At 41.5% G+C, this 5,133-nt stretch overlaps 1 long non-coding RNA gene across 8 annotated transcripts; it reads right to left on the bottom strand.

The window, feature by feature from the left end:
• Positions 1 to 482: 482 nt before the first annotated feature.
• On the bottom strand, positions 483 to 3,826 carry LOC119317223. 8 transcript variants are annotated; one of them, XR_005153550.1, is made up of 6 exons: positions 3,318 to 3,826; positions 2,500 to 3,203; positions 2,353 to 2,409; positions 1,898 to 1,911; positions 1,545 to 1,751; positions 483 to 1,456 (listed from the first exon to the last, which is right to left on the bottom strand). It is a non-coding gene; the product is annotated as an uncharacterized LOC119317223 (long non-coding RNA). The 8 variants fall into 8 exon arrangements; XR_005153549.1 differs by lacking the exon at positions 1,898 to 1,911 and having other exon boundaries at positions 483 to 675; positions 1,364 to 1,456; positions 3,318 to 3,825; XR_005153548.1 differs by lacking the exon at positions 1,898 to 1,911 and having other exon boundaries at positions 483 to 675; positions 1,271 to 1,456; positions 3,318 to 3,825.
• Between the last annotated feature and the right edge of the window lie 1,307 nt (positions 3,827 to 5,133).

A 5,133-nucleotide genomic window follows, 5' to 3' on the forward strand; every position in this document is an offset into this window, starting at 1 on the left:
AATGGCAATAGAGTGCGCTATTGCAACAACCATGTGGGAAGTCGCCATATGTTTTTCCATGGCAACACTCACCTGCTGCCACAATTTGCTTTGTGAAGATAGCTTTAATGCAACATGTAAAGAATCGTGGCGACTAATAGCTCGTGGCGATAGACATTTGTGGCAACAACTTATGCCAACGACGCTCGTTTCGTGGTGCATACTCTTTCGTGGCAATAGTCAATTATGGCAATAAACTATGGCAACAATCCTTGTTTTCATGGCATTAGGCATTTTGCCATGAACCGCTACATTTGTGGCATTAACTTATGGACACAATTATTCCGGTCGTCGTAATAAGAAATTGCAACATACTAGTTTTGGTGGTGATAAGTAGGTATCCCAACGGATGAAATGTTTGTAGCGAGAAACTATTGCGACAATTTTAATTTTCGTGGTGCTAACATGTGGCAACCAAAAGTGGGGTTGTGGCAATAGCCTACTGCAACCTAAAAAAAATACAGGCATTCAATTACAATATTCAAAACCATATGTATAATATGTAGATTAATAAAATTCATAATTCTCATAGTAAATATCCATCAAATGAAACTCAAATGTAATTTAGCCATCCCAATTAAGTGCCAAGACTAAATTGTCCACGATTAGAGTCCAGTCGAGCTAGTTCTTTGGATCCTGCAATCAAGAAATCAAAAATATATAGTTCTAGTTAATGAGTGCAACATAACATATGCCATACAATTATTCCAGACCCATTGTTAAAACGAAGTGTTGCCAGACTACCGGAGGAGTAATACTGTGTCAGCAAGCATGTAACTGAGGGGTCAGAACAGTTTTACAAGTGTAAATGTCTAAAGTTTATGCACAAGTACATGTACTAAAAGCTTCCGCTATTGATTTAAGTTGTGACTCGATCTATAGTTTCAGTTAAGTTCATGTCCCTAGCTAGCACATATTCATTTTTTTAAGTTGTGACTCAATGCAGCAGCAACGCATGGTGAAAGAGAAGAAGCAGCTAGCTAATTATGAAGGCCAATGACATGCTCACTTGAAAGTGGACCATGAGTTTCAGTTTCTTTGTTTTCAACCTATTACGTGTTTTGTCCTCAAAACGGAAAGAACAATTATAGGTGCCGCATCAATATTTACACTATAAAAGATGAAACAAGAATAACACGATCCAACACATGAATAATCCCAGCTGATGCAAAAGCATGCCGAATGCACATCATTGAATAACTATAGAATAACCAAAAGTCAGTGTACTCACTTAAACATCCTGGGATTCTGTGTTAGACCATGTTCCATTCTTCGTGTGTATGAGAGTTAGCAGCAAGGCATACATATTTACTTAGACTCATACCTTATCAAAACTTAGTTGCGAGTAAGATTTTGATCTAATTCTGTGTTTTGTCTTCTGTTTCTTACGGTTATCGGTGTTCTTTCGGTTGTGTTCCTATCAATTCATCAAAACCAAATATAAACAGTCAGAAAAGCAATTTCATTTTAACACATAGTAGACAAAGAGTGATCTTAGAGATAACCTGAAATTTTGAATCAGTGCCAAAGTACTCAATCATCCATTCACTCTTCCGGTTGTAAATCTTCCGGCAGATTAGCCAATCTAGCTGCATCTGTTTTGTATGCCTTGTAAGTGGAGCTTAGAGTTGACCACCGGCCTCTATATCGCTCTTTCGCAATTTTGAGAACTTTTTCTTCTGTTTCTGGTGTATCTTCCAGGCCCATCTGTCCTGTAAAGCATACAACAAATGAATATACATATGCAGTGCATATCTGATATCCATGGTACAATAAGATAACACATGTGAAAAAGGTTGTATGCACTATGATATGAGCAAAATGTCGCTGTAGTGTCCCAAATCATGATGCCACTTACACATTTATATGCGGCTGCTTCGAATTGTGCCACAATGAACCAACAAAATAGCCAGCATTAGAAATCACAGAGAGCTTCCAATGGCATTTGCGAGAAAGAAACATAAAGGGAAACCAGGGAATCGATTATTTTGTGCAAGGTAAAAAGTGAAAGTAGTCATCCAACCAATTAGCCAAAAGACCACAATTTGTTTATACCTCCACTCAAACCATTCATAAGCAGTTTTTTTTTCTTGGTCTGTACATGGACCGCTGTCTAACATGAATGAAGAACAGGAAGGCGCTAACAAAAAAGATGATAAAATGAGCTCAAAGTAAACATATGGAAATATCCCTAATGCTAGACCTCACATGAGTGAGAGTCACTTCCAAATCACGTATGAATAAAGGAAATCCTTGTACTGTTAAAATGAATCAAACAGATGAAATGCTTAAAAGAAGAGAAAAGCGTGATACATTTTTATCTCTACTTCCTCTGCCTTCCACGGCTAATTCAAGGATATCAGAAAAGGTCTGAAATACATATAAGAGCATTTAGTTTGAATTTTCTAATATGGAAGAAAGTGAATCAATCTCATCACCAAAGAGCATGAACAATATTACCTTCTAATCAGTCTCAGGCTCGACCAATTTGGCCAAAGCACATAGATCCAAAGTATCTGCGCTACGGAGGCGCTCGTCACTGGATCCTTGCCGCCGGCCTACTTCCTCTCTTCAGGCCTGGAAAATTTGGGCAGAGCAGAGTTTGATATAATGCCATGATACTTTAGCAGTTGTTAAAGGTGAATATTAGCATATGCAAAAAGAAGAATACTGATCCAAGTCACTTACACCAACAAACTCTGCTTTCCGTTAAGAACACAAAATCAATGAACGGAAAGTGGGGTCAACTGAAGCAAGGTGAATATTAGCATAGCAAAGAGAAGAATACTAATCCAAGTCACTTACATCGACAAACTCTGCTTTCAGTTAAGAACACAAATCAACGAATGGAATGTAGAGTCAACTGAAACAAATTTTGATCAAAGTTGTCACGCTACAACCTAAAAAACTACAAATGTCTGAAAGTTATTTATAGAACTAACACCACCCTCTACCATAGGATTCCTAGAACTGAAAAGAATAGGCTACACAGAATGGCCTCCTATTTGGGTGCACCTTATATTTCCTACAATAAACGATTGAAATGGCTAGGCATTTGATCGAGCAGGTGCTAGCCAGAGAGGAACACATCTTCCCTTACGCGTGAGATTGCAAGCCTGCTGGGAGTTCTGTTGTGCATCGTGTAGGCATGGATAAAATAGAATCTGCACATAGCAATAAGAAAATTTGTGGGGATTAAGTTAAAAGAGACCCGGGCACCCATACCCTACTGCAGAATGAAAAATAATTACGAGGAACTAAAGAAAGAAGGAGCTCACCAGGGGGAGATGCAACCAGAAGGAAGCAGGGAGGGTGCCTCGGGGTCGGAGCCTCCATGACGACGTCGGGTGTGCATCTGCCGTCGGACGGACCTGAGATAAGGAGAACAGATGAGGCAATGAAGCACCGCCGCCTCCCCCGGCATCGTGTGCTGGAACGACCACTGTGCCTCGAACTCGTCCTGAGGTCGCCGCTGCACCGCGCGGGAATAAGAGGGCAAAGCTCCTAGCCGAGGCCGCCGCGCCGCGAAGAACAGGGGCGCGGTTGCTGCTCTCCTCATCCGCATCGAGGTCGCAGCATCTGCTCCCCTCATCCGGATCGAGGCAGCACCCTCCCCTCCATGGCCGTCCTCCTCGGTTGCGGCCGTTTCTCCGTCGTCGACCGGCAGAGACGGCGGCCTCTGCCTCCGTCCTCCGCCATCTCCGCCTCAAGCTCAGATCCAATCGCCCGTGAAGACGATGTGTGATTTTGTTTAGAATAACAAGTAAGGTGGATAGTTAGGAAGGGTGTTTAGCGGTAAGGATAAATAGACTCTATTTTTTTGGTGGGAACACAAAATATTGGTGCAAACTACAGTAAACCTAAATTATGGTGATTCTTTTTGGAGGGAATATTTAGAATAATGAAAAAAATTGAAAAAAAAAGTATTTCAAAGCAATATAATGTTACTAAAATATGTTTGTAAAATGTTATTTATCGGTGAAAAAACCGCCATATCCGAGAATCATGGAGAGGCGATCCGGCGCCCTCCTCTCTGACGTTCTCGCCGTCGATATTTGTATATTTCTTATTTATACATTGTTTCCCGGTTATTTGGTATATATGTATGGTAAGTATAAGTAGTTCAACATGACCAACCCATGGAATCATATGTTTAGAGGATACCATATTTTGCATTGTTGTTGTCATTGAGTGTTTTCAAGTCCCTGCAAATCATCTCACAGCCGTCATCTTCCCTACGAACTAGATCGGGAGATTCCCGACGAAATCGTCTCAAGTCCGTCATCTTCCCTAAGTCCGACGGTAGGCGGCGTGTGGCAAGCTCGCATCCATGGCTGATGGAGAGGCTCAAGCTCACGGGCGAAGGTCGAGAAGAGGGATGGCGGAACTGCTTGGTCAGCATCGAGGATGGAGGAAGAGGGCGGCAGGAGCCATGGTCGACCAGGAGCAGGGTGCAAGATCACAGGGGCGGCTCGCCGGCCGGGGCTTGCCGCCCGGGTCAGGACGACATGAGCTGCAACCTGGTAGGGGTGGCTGTCGCGCGGAAGTAGGGGTCGTGACCGGCGTCTAGGGATCCCAACCGTCGTCGTTCGCAGCTGGTGCCACCTGGTCCTTGGGACGATGGATCTGGCAAGATCGCCGCCACCACCGCCACAAAAAAAGTCATAAATTTTGAAAACAGTTCTTTGAATTTGAAAAAAAAACGTTAATCAATTTGAAAAAGTTCATTCATTTTGAAAAAAGTTCATCGAATTTGGAAAAAAGTTCATTGATTTTTTAAAAAGTTAACAAATTAGAAAAAATCATCAATTTTGGAAAAAGGTTCATGAATTTGAGTAAAAGTTCATGGATTTGTTGTCACTTTGTGGTTTTTTCTCATGATGTTTTTATTCTGTTTTTGTGTTTTTTCTTTCTTTATCCATTTTCTTTTTTCCTAAATGCGCGGATTCCTTTCAAATTCATGGAGTTTTTTTTAAAACCGATGAACCTTTTTTTTAAATCCATTGACTTTTCGGATTGGAACTCTAGCAAGCATCCACAACTACTAAAGATCAGCAGAGATATAGGATCGATCCTGTCAGCTGCACCTTTTTT

The sequence above is a fragment of the Triticum dicoccoides genome, chromosome 6A (assembly GCF_002162155.2).
Source record: "Triticum dicoccoides isolate Atlit2015 ecotype Zavitan chromosome 6A, WEW_v2.0, whole genome shotgun sequence".
NCBI lineage: Eukaryota > Viridiplantae > Streptophyta > Magnoliopsida > Poales > Poaceae > Triticum > Triticum dicoccoides.